Consider the following 27,671-nt stretch of genomic DNA (forward strand, 5'->3'; position numbering starts at 1 on the left):
TGGTCTTCTTTCTCAAAATTGCTGAGGGTGTTTGGGGTCATTATGGTTCCACATACATTTCTGAAATATTTGTTCTGTATTTGTGAAATATGTCATTGGTGTTTTAATAAGGATTGCATTGAATCTATAGATTGCTTTGGGTAGTATGGACATTTTGATGATATTAATTCTTCCAATCCATGAACATTGTATATGCTTCCATTTATTTGAGTCTTCCTTAACTTCTTTCTTCAGTATTATGTAGTTTTCCGAGTGCAGGTCTTTTACCCATCAGTTAAATTTATTCCTAAGAATTTTACTTTTCTTCTTGCCAAGCAGTGTCTTTTAAAGAACCCATATATCACCTACTCAGACTCACTCCTCTGAGTTCCAGCACTGGGGTTGTGGCTTGAAAGGCAAAAGTGGCATACAGGGAGAAACTGAAGTGTCTGGCAACAAGCAAGACTAGGGGAGAGCTTTCTTCCAGACAGAAAGGTAGGCAGAGGCCATTATCTCTTTACTGAACCCTCCTCCTACACAGCCACAAAGCCAGCAGGCGGGTGCCATATCTGAAACTCCATCAACCTGACTAACACTGTTTTCCCCACCCTGGAAATCCCCTGACACTCCATCCCACCCAGTTTAAGGGGACCACCCAAGCTGTTAACAGACATGTTTCCATGTGAATGGCTGGTGTTGGCTCATGCTTTACAACTTCCTAAATCTTTTCAAATAAGCAACAGTGAGCCTCAGTGAGTCCCCAGCCCCCATACATCTTGCTAAATGGCTCCAGGCTCAACACTAGCAGCATCCAGCCTAGATTCACAGCTTGGCTTACCTGGGAATATCCAAACTAAGCACAAGTAGGAGCCATCTCAGATTTTTTATAGCTCAGGCAGGGTGGCCCTGGGAAGAACATAGATGGGGGCCAACCTTGGCCTGCATCACCCGGGAAACCCCAGAGCCTGTGCACTCAGTGGACAGCTAAAGACCATGTTGGAGTACTACCACCTTGCCCCAGCATAGCTGATTCTCTTTGGAGGGCAGTGGCTGGTGGTCAATGGTCATAGCCAGTGTTTGCTGTTGACTGGCTTGGGTAAATCTCTCCCGTTGACCTGACAACAACAATCAAGTGTGTATGCAGCCCACCAAAAGGGTCCACTTTGAGTACCTAACTTGGGTGATAGGGGAGGCTGTGCCACTGTACCCTATAGGACACCTACTACATTAGGACACACTACCAAGACAGGGAGTCATAGCAGCTCTATCTAATACAGAAACAAATACAGGGAGGCTGCCAAAACAAGGAGACATGGAAACACAGCCCAAATGAAAGAACGGATCAAAACTCCCAAACATCAACTGAACAAAATGGAGCTAAGCAATCTATCAGATGCAGAGTTCAAAACACTGGTTGTAAAGATGTTCAAGGAACTTAGTGAGGACCTCAACAGCATAAAAAAGATCTAGTCACAAATGAAGGATACACTAATTGAAATAAAGAACAATTTACAGGGAAACAACAGTAAAATGGTTGAAGCAGAGAATCAAATCAATAATTTGGAACATAAGGAAGGAAAAAAAGATCAAAGCAGAACAAGGAGAAGGAAAAATAATCCAAAAAAATGAAGATAGTATAAGCAGCCTCTGGGACAACTTCAAGTGTTCCAACATTCACATAGTAGGGGTGCCAGAAGGAGAAGAGAAAGGGCAAGAAATTGGAAATCTATTTGAAAAAATAATGGAAGAAAATTTCACTAATTTGGTGAAGGAAATAGACATGCAAGTCCAGGAAACACAGAGAGTCCCAAAGAAGATTGATGAAAGAGACCCGCTCCTAGACACATCATAATTAAAATGTCATGGGTTAAAGATAAAGAAAGAATCCTAAAAGCAAGAAGGGAAAAGCAGTTAGTTACTTACAAAGGAGCTCCCATAAGACTGTCAACTGATTTCTCAAAAAAACCCCAAAAAACAAAAAAAAACCAAACCAAACAAAAAACCACACAAAACTATGAAGGCAAGAAGGGACTGGCAAGAAATATTTGAAGTCATGAAAAGTAGGAACCTACAGCCAAGATTTCTCTACCCAGCAAAGCTATCACTTAGAATTGAAGGGCCCATAAAGAGCTTCCCAGATAAGAAAAAATGAAAGGAGTTTATCCTTACCAAACCATTATTGTATGAATTGTTAAAGGGTCTTATTTAAGAAAAAGAAGATCAAAACTATGAACAATAAAGTGGCATTAAATACCTATCTATCAACAATTGAATGTAAAAAACAAACTAAGCACACAAGAAAAACAGAAGAACAGAGACAGAATCATGGATGCAGAAATTGTTTGATGGTCGCCAGTTGGGAGGTGGGTGTAGGGGAATGGGTGAAGAGGTGAGGGGTTTAAGAAGTACAATAGGTAGTTACAGAATAGCCTTGGGGATGTAAAGTATGGTATAAGAAATGAAGTAGCCAAAGAACTTATATGCATGACCCATGGACATGAACAATGGTGTGGGACTTGCCTGAGGTAGTGAGGGGTACTGGGTAGAGGGGGATAAATGGGGAAAAATTGGGACAACTGTGATAGCATAATCAATGAAATATATATATTTTTAAAAAACTACCTCTTTTTATCTTATCTGAACTTCTAATGCCTTGCTACTCAAAGTCTGATCCTCAGACCAGCAGTAGCAATATTAACTGGGAATTTGTTTGAAATACAGAATCTCAGGTTCTCCCTACAGAATTGAATCATGGGTGCATTTTTTTCATTACTAAACCATTGCTCATTTTTATATTCTTATTCATTACCATTATTATCCACCCATTTCACACCTAGAAAAATGACATGATAATTTTACAGTAGATTAATGGATTTGAAACTAGATTCTGTTACTTTTTGTTATTTTTTCTTTTTTGTAAATTTATAAATCATGTTTATTCTATTACAGTTGTCTCAATTTTTACTCCTTTACCTCCCCCCCATCCCACCCCCACCCCCGACTCCCACAGTCAATCCCCACTCTGTTGTCCATGTCCATGGGTCATTCATACATGTTCTTTGTCTAGTCCCTTCCCCTTCTTTCCACCATTGTCCTCTTTCCCCATCCCCTCTGGTCACTTTCAATCTGCTCCATGTTTCCATGCCTGTGGTTTATTTTGTTCATTAGTTTATTTTGTTGAATAGAGTCCACTTATAGGTGAGATCATATGGTATTTGTCTTTCATCAACTGGCTTATTTTACTAAGCTTAATATTCTCCAGTTCCATCCATGTTGTTGCAAAAGGTAGGAGTTCCATCTCTCTCTTTCTTTCTTTCTTAAATGCAGATTGATTTTATTTATTTTTTTAGATGTCAAAGTTAATTATAAAATATTAAAAAAATTTAAAACCAGTATAAAGTCTCAGCAATTAAACCAACATGACATCAGCACAGAAATAATCAAGTAGATCCATGAAATATAATGAGCATTCTAGAAACAAAAGTCTAATAATATAATATATGGTTAAGTTGACATTTCAAATCAATGGGTAACATAAGGCTTATTCAACAAATAAGGTGCAAGGACCACTATTACTTGAAATAAAACAAATATAGAGTCTTATTTCACACATTATAGAAGAAATATTCAGGTGAGTTAAAAATCAATATGTAGAATCTAAGGAGTTTTAGAAGAAAATAGAACTAATACATGAGTGTATATTAACACAAGATTCACAGATCTGAGGAAGTATTGCTGTAAATGTGCTAACCCCTTTACTTTGTCCAAGTCCATCAGCTCCCACTTTATCATCTTTTCTCATTCTTTCATCATTGTCATCAAGTTTAGATCCCACAGCCCACTATTTGAATACCCTGAGCAGTATTCTTAACTCCCTTTTCCCTTTATCTCTTAAAAATCCTCCCTCCCCCGATTTATCTGACAAAAGCCCAACTCTGGATGAATGTATTTAAATGCCTTCTCAATGTCTACACTGGAACAGCCTGGCACTGCCATAAAAATTCACGTGTCAGGGAAGATAGGTGCCATACATTGGGAACTTTAAGTTTGCCTATTTTTCCATGTTTACCTGGTAAATTCTCTCTGTCTGTTTTCAACAATTGTTTGAAACATTCTACACTCTAAAACTTCAGATAGTCTTAACTCCTCCTCATTCACAGCAGATGACTTCACCTCCTACTTCCTGAAGAAAATAGAAAGCATCAGATGGGAACTCCCTCAGCTTCCTGCTACCAAATTCATACAGTTCCATCTGTACCCATGCTCTTCTCTTTTCCTTCTATTTTAGTTTAGTTGGTAGTCTTCTGATCATTTAAGGCCTATCTTTTCACCTCTGTTTTGGATGGCATTCCCTTCCTGCTTTATCAGGTGTCTTACATGATCAAGTCCTCCTCTCCACCCTCGCCCTGCTATTTATTCAACATATTCTTCTCAACTGGATTATTTTCAATTACATTTAAATCTGTTCATGTCTCTTCCATCTTAAAAACAACAACCTTTTTTTGATTCCCACATTCTCCCTCCAACTTCTTTCAATTTTTCCCATTCTTTAAATCAAAATTTTCCAAGAGGCTTTTGGCATTTGGTGAGTCAATTTCCTTACCTCTAACTCACCCCTCTGCTCTCTCCATGATGACTGCACCATTGGCTAAAGTCACCAATGACCTCTGTGATTTCAATCCAATACACATTTTCCAGTATTTTTTTCTGATCTTTCAGCACTCTTTCCCACTCCTTGTTTTTTGAAACATGTGCTTATTGTGGCTTCCAGGACACCACACTATCCAGGTTTTCCTTCTTACTTTCTAGAATTTCTTTCTGTTATTTTGCAGATTTGTCTTTATCCAATTTATTGGTTCTAAGCATTTCCCCCTTTTCATTTTATTCTCTTTATAGGCTGGTTTCTTTAGATCAGATGTTATAATAGCATCTGATTTGGGATGCAAACTATTTATTAGGAATAAACACCTGTGGAAAGAAGGTGAAAACATCAGAAAGAAGTTGAACTGTGACACAGTCGCAACAAAGCTTTAGCAAACCTGGTGGGGAATGGGGGTGCATTTTAAATCATGGACTTATCTGCCATGGATGGATTTGGATTGAAATGGCCAAGACTTCATACTCCTGCCACATTCATCAGATGTGGGGTGCCCAGAAAGGCAAGAGGTCCTGGGAGAAGTTTCTCTCAGTCAAGGCAGATGCTGAAGGAGCTGAGAATCAGAGGATGTCTGTTGGGAAATGTAAGTAGTTTATCTTTGTGTCTATCATATATTCTTTCTCTAGATAATATTTTCCATGTCCATGGTTCAGTTTTCATTGACCAGCTAATGATTCCCAAATTTATACCTCTAGACCGAGCCTCTGAGTTCCTGACCCATACACTCAATTTATTATTAGATATTTCTACTTGAATATCTCACAGAATTATCAAGTTCAATGTGTCTAAACCCCATAAGAAATCTTGTCAAATTTATCACCTAAATATCCTGTCAATCCATTAACTTTTCTTATTTTCTACTGTGACTACTTTAGTACTACCATTTTCTCTAGTCTGAACTCCTACAAAGTGATTTTTTTTGGTCTCCCCATTTCTACTTGACCTCTTTCATCAATTTATTGCATTGCATCCAGAGCAATATTTTCAAATACAGTTTTGATTATGTTACCTCCTCACTATGCCTTATACTCATCCCTTCAGAGACCAAAATAATGAACATAGCCCTTAAGGGTTTCTGTGCTTTGACTCCTATCTATGTCTCCAGCTTAACCTCATTCTACTCTTTTCCTTAATCCCTACATTCCAGTGACTTTATTTATTTATTTGTTTATTGTTTGTCTAATGGGCTCACTAGAGACTCACAATACTGTTCTCTTTACTAGGAATTCTCCTCTCCCATTCAGTTTGTTAATTCCAATTCTCCATTTCTCAGCTCAGCCCTCATTTTTTCAGCTAAGCCTTCCTTGAGCCTTCCTTATTTGGTCAGATCCTCATAGCATTCTGTTTTATTTTTTCATAGCACATGTGGTATCATATGAATACATACTCATTCATATGATTATTTGACCGATATTTGACTTCCCCATTAGCAAGCTCCATGAGTACAGAAAACCACTGCTCGTTCTTCAATGTCTGCAGCACTTGGTGCACTGCCTATCTTCAAAATGTACTTGTTGGATGAATGAAAATGCCCTGAACTAGAACATCTGATAGGATTGTTAGCCAACATCCAATATGAGTTTATTCATGCAAAATTTTTGTTTCAGGCTACCTACGAAGCTCTTGGTTCAGCCTATTAGTTGCTTCAGAAGAGGGAATTGGTCTGTGTTACATTAATCACATGCAACCAACCTCAGCCAGTCATGAATTAGGAGTTATATGGGGTTGCTTTCTAAGAATGTTCCTATAAGTATAGCAGGTCTTGGAGAATGAGAGGCTCTTCATCAGTTCAGGCTTTTAGTTTATTTACACTGGAGATTAGATGACATAGTCAGTCTTTGGTGGATTTAAGAGGAGTAAAACCTATATATACTTCCCTTACTTAACTGTTCTTTGTAATGCCATTCTAAGTCCAAGCCTCAGTAAGCAAACTCTGTTGAATGTGCTGTTAACTCTGACTGAGTAGAGTTACAGGAAATTAACCTTAGGAAATTTACCTCAATCACTGCAGCTAACTGACATTGCACAAAATGTAAACATTTTGCTTCTGTAAGTGCATGAATATTAATGGCTTTCCTTTGATTGGAAAGTTCTGAAAGTGATTTGCCAACACATAGAAGTTCACCAATACCAGCCAGGCCTAAGACTGCAGCTGGGGGTGGGTGTTTAGAGTAGTACAATTAAGCCTTTTCAAAATGCAAATGAAAAAGAACACCTTATTCAACTGAAGCTTCAGGGGAAATTTAGAAAGGCAAATGCAATTATGCAAATTGACAGCTTACAATGAGAGAGTTAGTCAACATCTTTGCAAAAAGTACCATCATCAATTTATATAATCTGCTCGTGGAGGGAAAATGGGTCTTTTATAATGGCATCTACAATGATGTCATGGACAATCAGTAATATGTAAATAATAATGTAGATATAATATATAACATTGGCTATCAAACAGGAAAATATGCTATATATAATCACATGATGATAAGCAGTGACTAAGATCTAAAATTTTCATTATGATGAATTTTTATTTTTTTTAATTTATTTCATTTTATTTTTGTCTTTGAAACAACTCCCTGGTGATAGTGGACAGAAGATAAACACTACTTAGCATTTTTTCTCTAGGACAATGGCTTGGAAAAAATCTAGTTGAACATATACAAAAAACCAATGTTTAGAAAATAAATATATTTACAAATAAAACAACTTTTCTTATACAAAGTGAAATCTTGAACTCAGGAAAAATACTTTCAGTTTATTTTATACTTTTCTTTCTTTCTTGGGAAGCCAAAGGATCATCTGGAAAATGTATATTTTTTTTATATCAAGAATTTATAAATAAGCCCTGGCTGGTAAGGGTTAGTTGGTTGGAGCATTGTCCCATAGACCAAAAGGTCACAGGTTATATTCCCAATCAGGGCACATGCCAAGATGGCAGGTTTTGATCCCAGGTATGGGTGCATATGAGAAGGCAATCAATAAAAGTTTCTCTCTCACATCGATGTTTTTCTCCCTCTCTCTCTTTCACTCCCCCTTCCTGTCTCTCTAAAAGCAATGAAAAAAAAATGTCTTTGGGTGAGCATAAAAAAAAGTATTTACAAATAAGTTGATTGGTTCATTTAATATGTATTTGTTTAATTGAGTGGCAACAATGTACAAACCAATGTATTAGGTATTAGTAATACAACTGTTAGTAAAACTAGACAGTCCCTACTGTTCTGGGCATTTATAATGCAGTGAGTATAACAGAGTCTAATGAAGAAATCACACAAACAGCTGTAAAGCTACCACTGTGTCAAGAGATGTGAATGAAAGGTGCTCAGTACAGTGCTATGAAAATTGAAAATTAATCAAATGGGTGGATTGATATGGTCAAAGAGTCCAGGGAAGGCTCTTCCTTCTCTGAAGATGGGAAGTTTCAGCAGAACTCTGAAGGATGAAAAAGAAAAACTTGCCAGACAAAAATAAGAGCCTATGTGAGAGCTCTGCATTGGGAAGTTGCGTGGTATGTTGGAAGGGCTGAAGGAAAACCCGCGAGGCTGCAGTGGAGGGAGCACGAGAGGGGTGTGGCATGATGAGGGAGTAGCAGGGGCTGGACCGTGGTGGGCTCGCTGTGCCATGGTAAAGTGTTTGCTGTTATAAAAAATTTTTAAAGGGTTTTAAGTAGAAGGCACAAGATTTATTTTGTATTAACTCCTAAGTTTAAGGTCAATTAAATTTAGATTGTGAATATATGATCACCAAAGTATGTGTGCAGGATATCCGCACAATTTACTTCATTTCATGTCCTTAAATATAAGGAAAGAGATAATTAGAAAACAAATTTTAATGCTCATCAGTATTTTGGGAATGATTAATAAATTAATGAAACTGAATTCATTGAAAAAGTAAAGTGGATTTTTTAAAAATGTTGAAACAATCTTGATAATGAAGTATTTAAGAAAGTGATGATTAATAAGTATTTTGAATGTATATGCATAGAGAGTGAGAAGAAAGGAACAAAATGATGGAGATGTGTAGAGGAGAAAGTAAAAAATATAAGATTAAGTTTGAGTATAAAAAATATAAAAGAGTAAGTTTAGGACTGAGCATTAAAAGATAATGTTTAGTCTGACTGCAAAGGAGATACTTGGAAAGTAAAATGAATGAGGACAAGTGATATGCTTTTGAATTTTTCCTTTTTTTCCCGGTTTTGCCAGCTTTGCACCTCTTCCTTTTGAGGAAGGACTGTCTCCTGTATTGTTGTTGTCCTTGTGGTTTGAGTGGAACTCACCCCACCCCTAGCTCCAGGGATAGCTACTCAGAGACTCCATTTCCTGGGCCGCAGTGATTGATTTAGGGAATACGCCCGTGATGCAAGAAGATAGGAGTCATTCCTGTAGAACTTCTGAGGCTAATGAGAAAGATGTGCTCCCTTCTTCGAGGGGGGTAGACACTGTAATAGTGGATTAAAATAGTGGATTAAAAAAGGAGAACCCTGTAATAAGTGTTCTCCTTTGTGACCAATAAGGGAGAATTGGCCCGAGAAAGAAGACAACAGAGAGGAATGCAGAATCAAGAGATGGAGAAAAAGACAGATTGCCAGTGACAGTGGTTAACTCCCTCGAAGCCGATAGACTTTGAAGTTCCCAGTTAGGTAGCCTTATATATTTCCTGGTAGGTTTAAGCTAGTTTGAGTTGGGTTTCTATTATATGAAACAACAAATCTTTCCTTTGCACTAGCCTTGCAAGAAACCTCATACCTGGATCAATCTGACCATTTGTACACCCGGGGTCTTAAAAATAATTATAGAGTCACAGTAAGAATAGCTCAGAGATGCAAAGTACTGCTGAGTATCGCATGAGTATATAGGTTGGTGCCATAAGACAGCATGGTTCTCAGCGCAGTTGGGATCTCAGTACTGCTTGGCAATATTTTTTTGTAACTCTGGTTAGGGCCTCTCCTATTCTCAGTAATTTTATTTTAAAAATTATATCCTCTATCCTATCAAGTTCACCATCACTTTTGGCAGATAATGCTGCCTTTTACTGTATTTTTTTCATGAGCGAATTGAAACCTCTGGTGGGAATGTCTCCTGCCTACAAGTGGCTCAGCATCTGCACTCACCCTTTCTTCTTTCTCTTGGCTATGGAAAGAGGCAGCCTTCCTCCTGAGCAAGAGAGCTATCTCATGCTTTAATTTTTGTTTTCTTCACCTCCTTGTGGACATTGCTTTGTTAATCTTCCAAATCTCCTGTGTTAGCAGTCTCTCTATCTATTGGTTCTTCATATGTAATTTCTCCCATTAAACATAATCTCAATTTCATACTTTCCTTTACTTATGATCTTTATTATTTTTTTCCCTTTACAACAGCACTTCTCGAAATAGTTATTTCCTCACCACTCATTTGTGCTTTAATAACTCACTACAGTATAGCTTCTGCCCCTAACTCCATTCAATCTGTTCAAATAAAGGTCATCAAATGATATGTATACTGCCAAATCTTCTCCCTTCTTATCTTTCTTGAGCTATCTGCAACACTTGACATTCTTGATGGCTCTAGTTTTGAAATGGTTTTTTTCCCTTGTCTTATCTGCCATGAGACTTTTCTCCAGTGATGTTCCTTTTAGTTCCTAGGACGCTTTCTTCTATAGCTCATCACTAAAGGATGAGCCTGCTTCATGACATACACTAACTAATTATTAAACACTTATTTTATGTCAGGCCCATTAACTTATGCAATTGTAAATACTCTTTGAGGTAAGCATTATTATTATGCATGCTTTACAAATTGGAAAGTTGAGGCAAAGAGAAGTTATGCAACTTGCTTAGAATTGTGAAGCTTGTACAACATGGAGTCAAGACTTGAATCCAGGCTCCTCTGTATTATTTTAAGAAGGCTTTTAAACAAAGTATAATATCCAAACAGAAGAATAACTTGATGAAATTTCACAAAATGAACACATCTGTACAACTAGCAAACAGATCAAGAAACAGAATGTTCCCAGCACCCCAGAAGCCACTCAGTTTCATCACAACAACCCAGAAAAGGTAACTAGTATCAGGACTTTAAACACCATAGATATTTTGTTTGTTTTTTCTATTTCATATATATATATGGATCGTGGACTCATACAGGATATATGTAAGATTCATTCATTAAGTTGTGTGTAAGAAAAACTCATTCATTGTTATTACATGCTTACGTTTTAGTATTTTTTGTGTAGATATACCATTCTTTATTTATCCATTCTACTCTTGAATGGATTTTTGGGCTGTTTCCTGTATTTTTTTTCTGTAGCAAATAGTGCTGTTATGAGTATTGTCGTATACATTTTTCAGTGGACATTTTATGCATTTGTATTGGCTATATACCCAGAAGTAAAATTGCTGGGTTATGGGACATGTCTATGTCGATTTTAATAACCACTGACAAATGATTTTCTGAACTGATTTTGTCTTAATAGTTGATTACTTCAGATCCTATATGCCCAAAATAAGTCCATTATCTTCCCAGTAAAATAGAAAGGTTTTCTTTGTTTATTGAATTCTGCATGTACTCTTCAACCAGGATTTATTTTTGTATGTATGGAGGATACTTTTATTCAGTCCAGGCTCAAAATTTAGTATTATATTGATTTAAATCTTTATCTTCTTTATTTACCTCAAAGTGGACTCATGGTCTGAGTAAAATTCTTTTTAGGAATGCTTTGTTTTCTTTTCTCTTTATCTAAATGTCATGGGCACATCAGCTAGCAGCTGCTACACTGTTATATTGCTTGAAAAGTGGCTGCTTTTCATTCGCCCATGTTTAAACACCGCCCATGGATGTGATACTCAAAGATACCATTTTGCTTAAACTTTTTTTTCCATCTTTTTCTTAAAATTTTATCCTGGGGTGGGGTGTGGGGTGGATTTTGCTTCAATTAATACCACAGCAAATGATCAGTGCCACAGCAAGCAATTATTGTTGCACAGTGCTCTAATTGTTATTCCTACTTGGACTAGCTGAATCAAACCCTAGAAAATCATGTGTAATGGAATACATACTGCTAACCAGTGATTTTCTGTAAAGGAAGCCCATTGTGAGGACCAATTTTCCACTGCACACTTTTGAATAGTCTCTCTTCATTCTTTGAGGGATTCCTCTATCCCACAGACATGCATAAGTTAAAGCCTAGCATTACCCAGCTGAAATGCTATGTGAACATATGCAAGCACAATGCCCCAGATAATGTCCTCATGTGTTTGGGTGACTTAATTTACTTGTTTGCATCACTTGTATGCTTCAGCTGTCTCTTCTACCCATTTTATCAAGTGAGGACCACACTTGCCAGGGCATCTATTGACACGGTTGTGCTCAAGGAAGGAAAAAAATGGTCTTTATTTTGTTTTTCTTCCATGCGACTCCCTGTAAGTGACTAATAGATAGATACATCATCTTTTAATTAAAATCACTTGACATATAACATTGTGTAAGTATAAGGTGTTCAGCATGTTGATTTGATACATTTATATATTGTACTGTATCATTATAGTGATCGTTAACACCTCTATCACATCACATAGTTATCGTGTGTTTTTTTGTGGTGGAAATAAATAGTATCTAGTCTCTTGGCAAATTAGATGACTATAATGTAATAGCATTGCCTACATTTACTATACTGTCCGTTAGATTTCCAGGATTTATTTATGCATATGTAATATTAAGCAGTTTCTAAATAAGTACTCTAGTTCTATTATGACTTTTATAAGCCCTTAGAAAAAATTATTTTTTTCTTGAGAATGCATGATTTAACTTAACATAAAGGCATTGTCATGTAACTCAGTGGCAGCCAACATTCAGCATCCCAGGAATTATATTTACATATAAATAATGTGGAAAAATATGTTTCTAGAAGTGAGGTTGCTTTTTACCTTTAAGAAGGAATTTCATAAACAGATTCAATATATGATGATGTAATTTTTTAAATGCTAAAATACTGGTTTAAGGCAGCCATACAGGCAAAAAAGGAGAGGTTATGCTTTGACTATGTTCATTTTAGTATAGATTAAATTACTTGTGTCTGATGATAAGTCCCATGAAGTTTGCTCTTTTTCTTTTGCGTGTTGTGATAGGTGTCTACTATGACCTGTGTTCTGAGGAGTGAGCAAATAGCAAATAAAAGAAATTTCTTGCCACTATATTGTCCATTTCTGCTATAACGCTAAATGTTCTGTCATTTTTACTTTCTCTTCTCCTTTCAATAAGTTATTTGAAAATCTTTAACATCTCTATCTACCATTGTAACTCTAAAAATAGAAGAGCTTCTTTAGCTACATTCAGAGGGTAGTATTTTCATATATATAATTTTGGAGGGCAAAATCTGTTGCAAATTGGTAGTTTGTGCATTAAAACCTCATGTGGGTATCCATGGAATCAGGCCAGAGATTAGATATCTTGGCTCAGTCTCTTGATTATGTTCTGGTAACTTAAATTTATCAGATTCTTTACTGATAAAACAGCTACTATAATAAGATCTCATATTTATTGAGCCGGGCACTATTCTATGCACTTTACATTGTATTAAGTAATTTAATATTCACAAGAATTTCTTGTACTAGTTACTATTATCATTCCTAATGTTCAGATAACAAAAAGATATTATCATCATTCCAATTTTACAAAAGAAGAATAAAAATAAAAATAAATTGAGATTTAGTTAAATTAAGGTTAAGTTACTTACCCAAGGATCACAGCTAGTAAATGGCAGAGCTAAAAGTTAAGCTGAACTATACTATACTGTCTCCTACCTGCCTGGCCATGTTGTGAGAACTAAATAGATAATTAGTTCTATTAATTATCTATTAATTAGATAATAAATAGATAAAAAACACTTCACCGTGACCTTTACAAAAGACGTGTTCAGCAAGTGGTGATTATTACTATTATTTTCACTGAGGCACTAAGGAAGGAGGAAGGCATGGCAGTGAGAATAGGGTTAAGGTGTTTGTCATATTCACTGTGGATCTCTCAGACCTGAAACAGTGCTTTGCAATGAATGGATGAATGCATGATGAGTGACCTTAAGGCAGGGTTAAGTTGAACATAATTGATAGAAATGTTATATAAGGGAACAGAGTGTGCAAAGGATAAAAAAAAAATCATGAATGTCCTGATTCGATTAATGGTCCTTACAGTTTATTTCTACAGTGGTAATAAAGTTGAGAAGGGGTTCTAGGAATAAGAAGAATGGAAAGAGGTGATAAGAAAAAGCCCTTAAAGATGCTAATGTTATAATAATTTTATCAATTGTAATTCTATTTACTAGCCCTCCAAAAAAAAAAGAGAGAAAGAAAAAGACACCTGCAATAAAATGTCAATTTGTCATAAATTTGTCATGACCAGAAGAAAAAACACTTTATGATTTACTGGAATTAAAAAATAATGACTATTCAATTTTTGGGAAATTTTTTGAATGCATAACTCTTCTAAATTACTTTTTTGAACAAAAACCAAAAATATATTAATTGGTAAAATTTTTTGCCACATCATCTCTCTATGAGGAGAAGGAGCATAGTCACTCCATTGAAGTGTATATTTACACAAATATTTCTAAGAACAGTAATGGTGTTTTGTTATCATTTGCTGTTAATACTCAATACCTTATTTAATTAAAGAATTAATATTATTTTCAATAGGTCAGGATAACAATTCAGCTTTTATAGATATATGTAATTCAGCACAAAACAAATCACTGACCCATTGAAAAAGATAATTTATTTGTGCTTTTCTTCAGTCATATGTGTTAATCACCTATCATTCTTACTAAAGATATAAAGGTAAGTACTCAGCATTAAAATAAGCATAGTCTCCATATTAAATTTCTTATAGCCTTGTGGTAGTTAAACATTGAATTTTTAAACATTAGATGCACTGTATTAAGTTTGACTAATATTATTTTTGGCTGAGAAAACAGGCCATTAAGTTTTTGCAAAACTGTACCTTTTTGAATAGTAAGCATTCAAACTTTTATACTTTTAAAGAGTAGAAACAAGTTTTAATTCTAGAGAAGAATAAATTTTAAAAAACATGTAACTGTATGTCATTATCCCTTATTTTTAAATGATGGGAGAGAACATTGTCAAAAGTCAAATTTGCCTAAAAATTACAATTGCTAGAGACAGATTCCACTTGACAAATCCATGCTTTCATTATACCTGTAAAAAAAAGGAAAGCAGACATTGTTCCCATTTGCTTTTTTATTGGTTTCCACCATGGCTAATAAAACACAAGCTTGTATGCATATGGAAAAGTACATATTTAACACTCCAAATGATATATGTGCTATGAATGCATCACCTGTGTAATTTTTAAAAATATTTTATTTATTTATTTTTAGACAGAGGGGAAAGGAAGCAAAAAAAGATGAAAAGAAACATCGATGTGTGATTAAACTTGTGTGACCCCTTACTGGGGACATGGCCCAATCCCAGGCATCTGCCTGACTGGGAATTGAACTGCAACTCTTTGATTCACAGGATGGCACTCAATCCACTGAGCCACACCAGCCAAGGTTATAACAGGTGTATTTTAATAATAGATTCAACTAAAACATCAAAAAGAAAATATTAGAGTTGATAAAACTTAAATTTTTATTTTCTTTGAGAAAATTTAGCTAGTAGTACTTTTAAATATTCTCAAACAGAAATAAGATTTTTTAATTTAGTAGTTTCCAGTAAATTAGTTATAAACATTCATATGTTTATTATATGCCAGGTACTGTTCTAAGTATTTGGCATATTTAAATTTGTTTAAATCTCATCCCAAACGTACAAGAAGTTATTTATTATCCTCTTTGTAAGATAAGAAAATTGTACAAAGATGTAGCTCATCCAAGGTCACAGCTAGTAAACAATTAATTACTTAATATAACATTGTAGGTATCTCCTTTGTGTCAGGCACTATCCTAAGCACTAAGGATATAGAAGTGAATAAAATAGAAAGGAACAACAACAAAAAAAATGAGTGTTTACAATTTTAGATAGGGTGGCCTGGAAACTTTTTATTGGAAAGTGACTTAAAGGAATTAATGAAGAAGAAGAAATCATTTTCTGTCATGTGAAATTAAGGAACATTTCTAGGTAGAGAGTCCTTTAGCGGAAAACTATTTGGAAAAAAATCAGCTTAAGTTGATGACTAAATATAAAATATTAACATCCACTGCAGAGTTGTCACTGGGTATTTTTTGTTTGCCCCTTCAGAGCCACTGTCCGTTGTTCTCTCTCCTCTGCGCTCTAGGCGCTGAGGGTATGCACTACTTCAGTGTCTTTGTCCTGCTGGTTCTGGTGTGGTTTTGCCAATGGGCGCCTCAGCAAGAGCTGAAGGGCGGGAGGAGAGAAAGAGATCAGTTATACTTTTCCTTGCAGCCTCCCTGAGGGGTGTCCATGGGCTGCGTGCTTCCCTCTACCAAAAACTGTAACTTGTGTCAGGTGTCACCCTTCAAAAGACTATTCTTTTGGGTCTGGTAACTGCTCCCACCTCACACCTTCAGGCTTACTTAGGATGGTAAACATGGTATTTGCTACTAACGGTAGGTACTACGCTGTCCCTGTGCTTCTGTAGACTCCATCCATTCCTTTGGTAAAAGTCCTTTTATTAAACTCTCTACCAATGGCCTAATTTGAATGTGCGCTTCTCTTTCTAATATGATCCTGATTGACAGTTGTCATATTAGTTGCATGTATGGCACTCCAAATCTTCTTTGTAATAATTCTGAACTTGCTTCCTACCATAAATCCATTTATAACAATGAACACATGTGTAAATGTACTTATTAGATATCTAATACACTCAATGCTTGCATTTTCCCTATATTTAATCCCATCTTTTAATTGATCTGAATACTTATAATTGACTCTGAAACCCTTTTAACTTTAAACCTCTTTGTCTTCAGAATGTTCTGGGCTCCACATTTCAGGGCAATATATGCGGACTTTGTTGAAGCAAAGAAATGTTTAAACTAAAGATCATTAAAAAATAAGTAGTATTTTTACTTTCAGGGAACACTTTTAGGGAATGCTATGAAGTTGGAGACAAATTATTCCTCAAAAGTAAGACTAATGGAATTCTTACAGGAATAATTAAATGTGTTTTCTTACCTTAAATACCATTAAAAGGTAAAATGGAGCCCTGACTGGTATGGCTCAGTTGGTTGGATGTCATCCTACAAAGCAAAAGGTTGCAGAGTTCTATTCCTGGTCAGGACACATGCCTGGGTTGCAGGTTCATTCTTTGGTCCAGGCAACTGATTGATGTTTCTCATGTTGATGTTTCTTTCTCTCTTTTTCACTCTCCTTTCCCCCTCTCTAAAAATAAAAAAATAAAATATTTTTTAAAAAAGGTAAAATTGAAAATTTTTAATATTTGAATAACTTCAGGGAAATTATATGTTACAAATGATATGTAAATTGCAGAGGCAGTAAAAGTCAATGGCTAATCAGTCATATGAATCTTGTAGGTAGACTACCTGGGTTGGAATTCCCACTCTGCCACTTATTGTACAAACTTGAGCAGGTTTCTTGTCCCTATTCAACCTCAGTTTATTAATCTAAACTATGGGGGTAGTTTATCTCAAAGAATTATGATAAATAAATAAATTGATACATGAAAAGCAATTAAAACAGTATATGGCATATAATGACTACTATGAGTATTAGCTAGTATTATTATCATCATATAGAATGCTGGATATTTTCAGCATTTTATAGAAAAGTATGAATAGGAAAAGTAAGTTTTCAAAGACATCTTGAAGGTCAGTACAAATGAAATTATGAAAATATGTATGCAGCTACAGATATTAGTTAGAAAGCTTTATAATAGCATTTAAAAATATATTCTAAGACTGCCCAGTGTTGACAATTTGTTTTTATTATTTTATTTAAATATGAATAAGCATTAAGCTAGGTTTAAACTCCCAATGCTTATGGATCTTAAATGACAACAAAACTAACACATGTGCAAAACTACAATACCAATAAAATATAAATTAGTGACAATTTAATGTGATGGATGAGGTTTTGCTGAAAGGAAATTGTCATTTGTTATGTGAATACTGACTATTAAAGATAGGATCTTTGGAGCTCGGTATTCCTATAACATAACACGTTTTGTGATGACTCAGTTTTGCTGCCAGTTTTTACAAGTTGGACTATAGAAACCCTTGTACAGCTGGCTGTGGTGTCATTAGTTCTTCACTCGGCACAGAATAATCATTTAGGTATCAAGTCAATCTCTGTTCTTCTGTCATTAATTAGTGACAATTAAAGCAGTTTTCTTGGTTGACAATGTAGTCATAAACACAAATATAAACACAAGTACTAAAATTGAGTGACAATATTCAGTTATAAGATCATTTGAATGTCGCACAACCTCTTTTTGACATCAAACTAAACACATGACATTAAAGAAAAATCCACAGAGCACTCTCAAACCCTTGAAAAATCTCCCAAGAAACAGTTTGAAAAACAATGATTTATAGAATTTTCTGCTCACAGACTATAGATGTCCTTTAAACTCATTTTATTCAAATTTATGAAAACTTATCTCACAATCATTAAGGTGTGGTGGGACAGGGAAAGAATGCACATTTTAAAGGAAAAAAAGTGTGTAAATACAGTTTTGTCTGGAGACCTTACAGTTAATGTGATTTTTGAAATGATCACAAATTTATTAATATAATATTACGGTGGCTAAAGAATGAGATGCTAGGTATATCAGGATAACACAGGCACATTAATTCTTAAGAATTTAAAAAACGTATTAAGATTCTGATTTTTCTCACTTGATATTGACCTCTGTACAGAATTTCTGAAGTAAACCAAGAGTGAACTCAAATTTTTTCAAATTTACTAAGAAAAACTAATCTGTTACACAATCTCTCAAACATTTAGCAAGATTAGAGTGTTGCTTTTCTGCCAGTACCATAGTAGATTTTATATTTCTAAGTGGGAAACAAACACAAAAACAATTGGATCAGAAAATTAGATTTTCAACTGACATTTTTAGCTTATTACAAGATGGACACTACCAAGAAAAGAAATATTCCTGATAAGGTCCAATAAAATATCAACATATAACAAAACAAAGTAGCAGCAATTTCAATATCAATTATATTATCAATAATACTAACTAGCAGCAGCTAACTGACAAGAAACCATGCTAAGTGCTCTCTCTGAATCTTTTCATTTAATCTGCTCAATAGCTGTGTGATTAGGTACTATTATTATCTCTGTTTTACAGATAAAGAAATACGGTAGTTTGCCTGTAGTCACATGGTCAGTGAATGGCAGGGTTGGACTTTGAATCCACCCAATCTGATTACTGAGCTTGTTCTTGTAATTCTAAACTGAGAAATTTCTTAAAATAGTTCACTAGTTGGACCAATATAGACAAGCAAAAAAAAAAAAAATTCTCTCTCACTAATGACCCTATCTCAATTTGCATTTTTACATTATCTGTAGCTTAAATAGGATCTCCATCTGTTGGTTTTTAGATTGAAGTATTGAAAACATCATTGCCAGTGAAGTACATAAAATGGCATCATTCCTCTTAGTTAAATTTACTATATTTGAGAATACTTGTACTTTTAATTTCTCTCTTTAGGTTTATTAATATTGGCTTTATATATTTTGGTGCTCCTATGTTGGGTGCATATACATTTATGTGTTATTTCTTCTTTCTGGATTGAACCCTTTATCATTAAGCAGTGTACTTCTGTTTTATTATAGTTTTGTTTTAAAGCCTATTTTGCCTGATATGAATATAGCTAATCCAGTTATTTTTTTCATTTCCATTTGCATGGAATATCTTTTTCCATCCCTTCACTTTCAGTCTATATATGTCCTTACTTCTGACTTGAGTCTCTTGCAGGCATCCTATGGATGTGTCATTTAAAAAATTTTTTTTACCCATTCAGCTACTTTGTGTTTTTTGATTGGCAAGTTTAGCTTATTTACATTTAAATAATTATTGGTAAGTATTGTCTTTTATACAATTTAATTTTTTAATGAACTGAAACAAGTTGTATTGTATTTTTCCCATTAATTTATCCCCTGATACCCCTCCGCCACCCAATCACCATACTGTTTTCCATTTCTATGAGTTCTTTTCCCTTTTTGTTCAATCCCTCCACCCCCTAATCTCCCCACCCCCAGAGCTGTCATCCTGCTCTCTCTGAGTCTGTCTCTATTTTGCTTGTTAGTTCAGTTTGTTCATTAGATTCCACATATGAGTGAAATAATATGCTATTTGTCTTTCTCTGACTGGCTTATCTCATTTAGTATAACATTCTTCAGGTCCATCCATACTGTTGCAAAGAGTAAGATTTTTTTCTCTTTTATGGCCAAGTAGTATTCTATCATGTAAATGTCCCATAGTTGTTTTGTCTACTTGTCTACTAATGGACACTTGGGCTGCTTCCATATCTTGGTGATTATAAATAACACTGCAATGAACATAGGGGTGCTTATGTTCTTTCAAATTAGTTGTTTTGGGTTTCTTCAGATATATTCCCAGAAAGGGTATTGCTGGGTCAAAAAGTAGATCCATTTTTAGTTTTTTGAGTTACCTCCATACTGCTTTCTACCGTGGCTGCACCAATCTGCATTTGCGCCAACAGTGCAAAAGGGTTCCCCTTTCTCCACATCCTTGCCAGCACTTGTTGTTTGTTGATTTATTAATTGATGATGGCTATTCTGATATGTGTGAGATGGTATCTCATTGTGGTTTTAATTTGCATTTTTCTGATGATTAGTGATGTTGAGCATCATTCCATATGTCAGTACCATGATGTTTTGATTACTGTGGCCTTATAGTATAGTCTGATATTAGGTAGTTTGATATTAGGTAGTGTGATTCCTCCAACTTTGTTCTTCTTTCTCAGGATCGCTGTTGTTATGTGGGACCTTTTGTAGTTGAAATATTTGTTCTCATTCTCTGAAATATGTCATTAGAAGCTTTATAGGAATTCTGCTGATCTATAGATTATTTTGGGTAGTATGGACATTTAAATGGTGTTAATTCTTTCTATCCATGACCATGGTGTGTGCTTCCACTCATTTGTATCTTCTCTAATTTCTTTCTTTAGTGTCTTATAATTTTCCAGGTATAGGTCATTGGTTTATCTCATTGGTTAGGTTTATTTCTGGGTATTTTATTCTTTTTGAAGCAATTGTGAATTGATAAGTATGTGCTTATTGAAATTTTGTTAATTGTTTTCTAGATGTTTTTGTAGTTCTTTTCTGTTCCTTCTTTTCTATCTTCCCTTGTGGTTTGATAGCTTTCTTTAGTGTTATGTTTTGCTTTCTTTCTCATTTTCTTTTGTGTATTTATCAAGTTTCTTTCTTCTAGTTACCTTGGGGTTCACATATAAATCTTAGGTAAATAACAGTGTAAGTTAGTAGCAATTTAAATTTGAACACATTCCAAAGCTTTACTTTTTTTACTCTACTGCCCCTGAGTTATATTTTTGATGACTCATTTTTCATCATTATTGTATGTGTCCCTTAGCTAATTATTGTACATTTAGTTTTAGTACTTTTGACTTTTAACCTTCTTGCTTGTGTTATATGTGGTTGGTCCACTCACTACCTTTATTATATATTTACTTTTTCCAATGAGGTTTTTAGTTGTATATGTTTTCTTATTATTAATTAGTGACACTTCTTTTCATTTTAAAGAAGACCTTTAATATTTTTGTAGGATTGACTTGATGAATTCCTTTAGCTTTTGCTTATCTGGAAAACTCTTAATCTCTCATTTGATTCTGAGTGATAACATTTTGGTATAGAATTCTTGGTTGGAAGGCTTTTCCTTTCAGTACTTTGAATCTATCAGGCTACTCTTTTCTGGCCTGTGAAGTTACTGCTTAAAATTCTGCTGATAACCATGTGGAGTTTTACTTGTATGGAACAAGTTGTTTTTCTTTTGCTACTTTTAGGATTCTTTCTTTATCTGTAAATTCTACCATTTTAATTATAATGTGTCTTGGTGTAGGTCTCTTGGAATTCATCTTATTTGGAACTGTCTGTGTTGCCTGGACCTGGGTTTCTGTTTCCTTCCCCACATTAGGGAAGTTTTCAGCCATTATTTCTTCAATTTTTTCTGGCTCTTTCTCGCCCTCTTTTTCTGCTAGGGTCCCTATAATGTGAATGTTTTTCTGATTGATGTTGCCTGAAAGGTTCCTTAAAGTATCTTCACCTTTTAAAATTTTTTAACCAATTTTGCTGCTTTATTTGTGCAAGTTCCATTGCTTTGTCTTCCAGCTTGTTGACTCATTCTTCTATTTCACCCAGTCTATTATTGAACTCCTCTAGTGTATTTTCCAGGGCAGTTATAACTTATGTTTTGTACATTTTAATATTTATAGTTTCTTTTTGTTGATGTTCTCATTGTGTTCATTCTTTTCCTGAGCTTATTAATCATCTTTATGATCATTACTTTGAACTCTTTAACAGGTAGAGTGCTTATTACCATTTTGTTTAGTTCTTTCCCTGAGGTTTTGTTTTATTCTTTTGTTTGGAACATAGTTCTTTGTTGTCTCATTTTGCCCAACTCTCTGTGCTTGTTTCTATGTATTAGCCTAGTTAGCTACCTCACTTAGGCTTGGAGGAGCAGTTTTATGTAGAAAGTAGAAGATGGCCTGTGGGGCCCAGAAGCATAATATCTTCTGGGCACTAGAGCCAAGGACTGAAAGGGTGTCCCCTATGTGGGCCGCATGTGCCCTGCTGTTGTGGTTGAGCCATGGCTGCAGCATGAGGATGAGAGAGGTTCTCACCTGGCTTGGTTGTGATGCATGGCCAGGACTTCTGTGGTGCATTGGTGGAGGCACTGGTGCCTGACTCAGTGAGAATAACAATTGTTAATAAAAGAGAACTACTACATACATAAATTTGGCAAATCAAACTTACACAGAGAATAAAATGCATCAATTGTTCTTTAATAAATCTATTCTAATATTTTGTTAAATTTTACATTTTGGCCCTGACTGGTGTAGCTCAGTTGGAACCTCTTCCCATAGAGTGAAAGGTCATGGGTTTGAATCCTTGTCTGGGCACATACCCAGGTTATGGGATCAATCCATGGTTGGGGCATGTACGAGAAGGCAACCAATTTATGTTTCTCTCACATCAATGTTTCTCTCTCTCTCTCTGTCTTTCTCTCTTATCTCCTTCTTTGTATAAAAGCAATAAAAATTGTCCACAAGTGAGGATAAAAAGTATTTCACATTTTGAACATGAACTTTGGACACAACAAACTATTAGCTGCATGGTGAATTCTTCCTTTGCTTGAAGTTATTGCCTACTTACAACATCAACCAGAAGCATTGCAATGCTGATGCTGAAAGCACACATGGAACGCATATATTTCTTATACTCCAGCCAAGAAGAAATCTCATGAAGACCAACCAAACAACTAAATAAGGTGGAAGTAAAAAGCATTAGATGTAATGTGCCAACAAAGTAATTTTAAATTGTCTCATAGAATTCAAGGATGGAAATAAACAAGTAGAATATTATGTATACTCTCTGGTGAATATGCATTTTTAAACAAAGGGAGCAAAAAGAAAAAAACTAAACCCAAATACTAAACATTATTACTTGAGTGTTTCTTTTTTCTTTTTTAACCTAAGAGAAATGTGTTAATCTTGAAGATGATGAGATGAAAGGAGGGCAAGAGATGAATGTCATATTAAAAGCATCATATTTTTCTGTTTATAAAAGTAAACTGTATTCTTCATAAAAATTTTAACAATAAATAAACATATTAAAGAGAAAAATTGTCCAGTAATTCTATTTAGTTTGTAAAATATTCTTACAGATTTTTTCTGTATATAGTAATAAGAATAAAATATACTCACATACACACTTACATGAACATATTGTATTTATGTTATATGTATGTATATGTATATCTCTTTCTTTTTACAAAAATGGAATTGCCTTATATCTACTCCTTTGCAACTGATTTTTTCCATCTAAATAGTATATCCAGAATATATGCACAGTATTTTCATTGCAGCATTATTTAAAATAGCCAAGATTTGGAGTCCAAGTGTCTATTAGTAAGTAGATGAGAAGATAAAACAGCTATGGTATATTTACACCAAGGAATACTACTTGGCCATAAAAAGAAGAAAAATTTTACCCTTTGCACAGCATGGATGGACCTAAGAACATTATACTGAGGGAAATAAGCCAGTCAGAGAAAGACAAGTAACATATGATTTTACCCATATGTAGAATCTAATGAACAAACTGAACAAGCAAGATACAGACAGACTCGTAGATAGAGAGCAGGTTGGCAGCTCTAGCGGTTGGGCTTGGGGGTTGGAGGAATGGAGCAAAAGAGAGAAAAGAGGAAGAACTCATGGACATAGACAACAGCCTGGTGCTTGCAGTGGGGAGGGGGTGGGTGGAGGTGGAAGAGGATATGGGGGGATAAATGGTAATGGAAGAAATACAATAAAAAATAATGTAAAAAAAATAGTGTATCTTGGACATCTTCCAATGTTATTACATGTTTCCCAACTGCACCTCATTCCACTGTAGCATAATTTTGTTGAACAAATTCTTTATTATGATATTGAAGTTGTTTCCAGTTTTTCAATGTAATAAATATATTTATATATGTATCATTTAGATTAAACTTGCTGACAGTATCACTTAGGATAAACCAATTATACTTCATTAACAAACCTAGAGTCTCAGCTGCTTGATAAAACACACTTGAATTTCTCATTTATGAACTTTGCATGTTTAGGTTATTCTTCAGGGCAGTTTTCCTGCATGTGTTGGTTTTTTGATCTTATGACCCATCCATATCAAGCACTTTTATTGTCACTATGATAGGACAAAAATGAGCTAGTAAGTCAGGCACTAGCAATTAAATTCTTCCACTGGAATATAACTTTTACTACCATGTTACTGACCTAAGAAAATAATGTGGTCATATTTAACTTCGTACGATCAGGGAATGGAGTTCTATGGGCCCAGTAATAGAGGAGACCTGAGTATTGGCAAACAGAAGCAATGACTACCACAGTGATTGATTCATTGATTACGAACAATAATAGAAAAAGGAGTCCAAAGATATCAGAGGGTTTTTGGGCTAAATGAAGGGAGCAAAGGAATGTCATTAGTTAGATTCTGGGGTTCATCTTGGAGTGTTCTGTTAATTAAGATAGGATAGAGATTGTGGTGGGGGATAGGGCCAGAAATTATATTTGCTCCTGGGCTGGGAGAATTGCCCAACTGCTCTGGACAGGGAAATTCATTCTGGAAAATAAAATGTAGTATTGAAAAGTGCTGCAATTTCAGTTATAGGGTAGGTGAATAATTGACGGCAAAAAATGGTGACTATGAAGTCCTATTATCTCAACAGATCGTTGGAGAGCAGGACTGGAAAATCTGGAGTCAGTGACACTTGGAATTATGAAATCTTAGAAATGGCTTTAAAGAGTGATATGGTTCTAGGTGCCAGGGTGGGATTCAGGATCAGAAATTCAGTGTCTCTAGGGGGTGGCGTGGGTATCATAACTCAGAAAGACTGCTCCAGTGGTTCTTAATATTTATGAAAAATTAAAAAAAGATTAGTTTTGTTAAAAAGTAATCTTTGGAAAACTGAAAATATGATATTCTTATTGCCCATATTACTAGTTGCACTTTCACATTGAGGACCTGTTTGAATAGAGTTGTTTACTATCCTAAATGTCCTTCCTTTTATTAAAATTCTAAAGAGGGACTTATCTCTTCACTACCTTTCATTTATAATCCTGTCTCTCATACCCTTCACAGACAAGTGTGATAGACGTCTAACTTAGGTATCTCTGTTTCTTTATATTAACTTCATTTTTTTTGGATTTAATGCAAAGAGAAGACTTTAAAAATATCACTTGATTAAAAATGTAAGGCCTTTAATAATGCTAAGTGAAATAAGCCAGTTGGTGAAAGAAGCCTGTCAGTGAAAGAAGCCTGTCGGTGAAAGAAAAATACCATATGATCTCACCTATAAGTGGAATCTATTCAACAAAATAAACCACAGGCAAGGAAACATGGAGCAGACTGAAAGGGATGGGGAAGGAGGACAATGGTGGAAAGAAGGGGAAGGGACTAAACAAAGAACATGTATGAGTGACCCGTGGGCATGGACAGCAGAGTGGGAATTGACTGTGGGAGCAGGGGGGTGGGTGTGGGACGGGTGGAGGGGGGTAAAGGGGGAAAAATTTAGACAACTGTAATAGAATAAACATGATTTAAAAATAAAAAATTTTAAAAAGGCTTTTAATTAGTAAATTATCTTTTAAAGTTAATTGAACAGTTTTGTTGAGGTATGGTTCATACAGTATAAAATTCACCTTTTTAAAGTATAAAATTCAATGGTGTTTAAAAATACATTTAGTATATTCACTATAAATATATACTTCGGTTGTGCAGTCATCATCACAATCAATTTTAGAATATTTTCTTCATTGCAAAAAGAGATTCTGTGTCCATTAGCTGTCACTACCCTCTTCCCTCTCCTACTAATATACTTTGTCTCTGTGAATTTGCCTATTCTGTTATGTAAAAGGAAGCATACAACATGTGGTCTTCTGTATTTGGGTTCTTACATGTAGAATAATGTTTTCAAGGTTCATCTATATTGTTGTATATTAGTACTTTATTCGTTTTGGTTGAAAATATTTCACTGTATGGATATATCACATTTTAAATCCATTTTATAATTTGATGGACATTTGAGTTGTTTTTTGCTATTGTGAATAATGTTTCTAAGTTCATGTACAACTTCTTACATGAACATATGTGTTCATTTTTCTTTGGTATATACCTAGGAATAGAATTGCTGGGTCATATGTTTATTCTATGTTTAGCATTTTTAGGAAAAAACTGTTAAACTCTTTTCCAAAGTGGTTGCATCATTTTACAGTCTCACTAGGAATGCCTGATCTCCAATTTTTCTGCATCCTTGCCAAAACATATTATTGTTTTCTTTTTTTATATTACCCATATGAGTGGGGATTAAGTGGAATCTCATTTAAGTTTATATTAAGTTATGTAAGAATAATAGGAACTCTAAAAGAACATATGCATACATGTGTGAAGAACTTACAATTTGGATGAAAGGCTGTACTCATTTTCCACTGTGAGCTCTTCTTTTCTTGAGCCTGCTCTTCTTATGTTTTCTATTTCATTTAAGCTTATTTGTCGCTGTCCATGAAATGTGTGATATATCTAGTCATATCTGTCAGAACAAAAAAGGTGACTGTCTCAAAAGGTTTTCATTATATTTGACATTTTTTGTGTTCTTACTTAAATTTGTGTGCTTATAGGACCCAAAGAGGCCAACCAGAAATCAGACTTCCTTCCCAGTTGTAGGAGGTTTGGATTTTATCATCTGTCCTTCACTTTGGAAGTCATGTCCCAGCATGACCCTGACCATTAGGCCTAAACATTTCAAGATGTGGGGGGCCCCTGAATCCTCAAAAGGCTTACCTCACATTCTCTGGATTGCATGAATCTTACTGAGGCCTCCAGTGTCTCTGTTACATTTTGCTGATCTAGTCTAATTGTTGCTCATCTAAGTGGATTAACTTGAAGTCATCAATATGGTGGACCACAAAGATGTTGGTGGATTGTTCAGATGGTCTGTTTCCTTTGGATCATATTATGAGAGCAAGAAAGAGAGTTAAAAGACAGCTCTGGGAAAAGACCGTAAATCCATACTATCGTTTGTGGCAAAAGAGTGCAAAATTTTTCTGATCCTTCTCCTTCATAGGGATGAAATAAAACATATTCACAAGGTCTGTGTCCAGATAACTGTGCACCTGAATTTGTGCTTATCTGTTCCATCTGAGTTACTACTTAATAGAAACCTATCAATTTATCTCTTTATTTTTAAAATACCTTATATTTATTGTAAGTTATATTACTTTATACATTAAAATATATGAAACATATATACATATAAGTAAATATATATCCAAAATATTTTTACATTATAAGAGGTTAATGTGGCAA

The sequence above is a fragment of the Pteronotus mesoamericanus genome, unplaced genomic scaffold (genome assembly GCF_021234165.1).
Source record: "Pteronotus mesoamericanus isolate MK-2021 breed Mesoamerican mustached bat unplaced genomic scaffold, CSHL_Meso_final contig_56, whole genome shotgun sequence".
Classification (NCBI taxonomy): Eukaryota; Metazoa; Chordata; class Mammalia; order Chiroptera; family Mormoopidae; genus Pteronotus; species Pteronotus mesoamericanus.